The sequence below is a fragment of the Bison bison genome, unplaced genomic scaffold, assembly GCF_000754665.1.
Source record: "Bison bison bison isolate TAMUID 2011002044 unplaced genomic scaffold, Bison_UMD1.0 scf7180017864379, whole genome shotgun sequence".
Classification (NCBI taxonomy): domain Eukaryota; kingdom Metazoa; phylum Chordata; class Mammalia; order Artiodactyla; family Bovidae; genus Bison; species Bison bison.
This window is the reverse complement of record NW_011494951.1, coordinates 195,222-195,663: the sequence shown is the minus strand read 5'-3', so window position 1 is coordinate 195,663 and position 442 is coordinate 195,222.

Below are 442 nucleotides of genomic sequence, written 5' to 3'. Positions count from 1 at the left end.
GAGACTCCTGAGGCTTGATCCCGCCTTTGCGTATGCCAAGCCTCCTTCCTCATGACCTTTGCCAGGGGCTGAGCTCGCTCCCCGCAATTTACATATCGTAGTTACTTCATGCTATAACATCAAAACTGAATGGTTGTTTGAAGTTCATACATTAGTGGTACTTTCATCTTCTGCTTGGGCATTAAAAATCATGGGGATGCACAAGAACAAAGTTGGAAATATTTGAAGTGACATATTAACTAAACGTATTGCTGCAATCATTTTGAAATGTGTACATGTATTAAATTATTATGCTGTACCTTAAACTTATAAAATGTTATATGTCAATTATATCTAAATAAACTGGAAAAAAATTTCCAGGAGCTGGGAGGTGAACATAGGAGGGAAATGGTCACAGCTTAATTGGTCAGTTCTTTTTGTAGCTGTTTTCAAGTTATAAGAG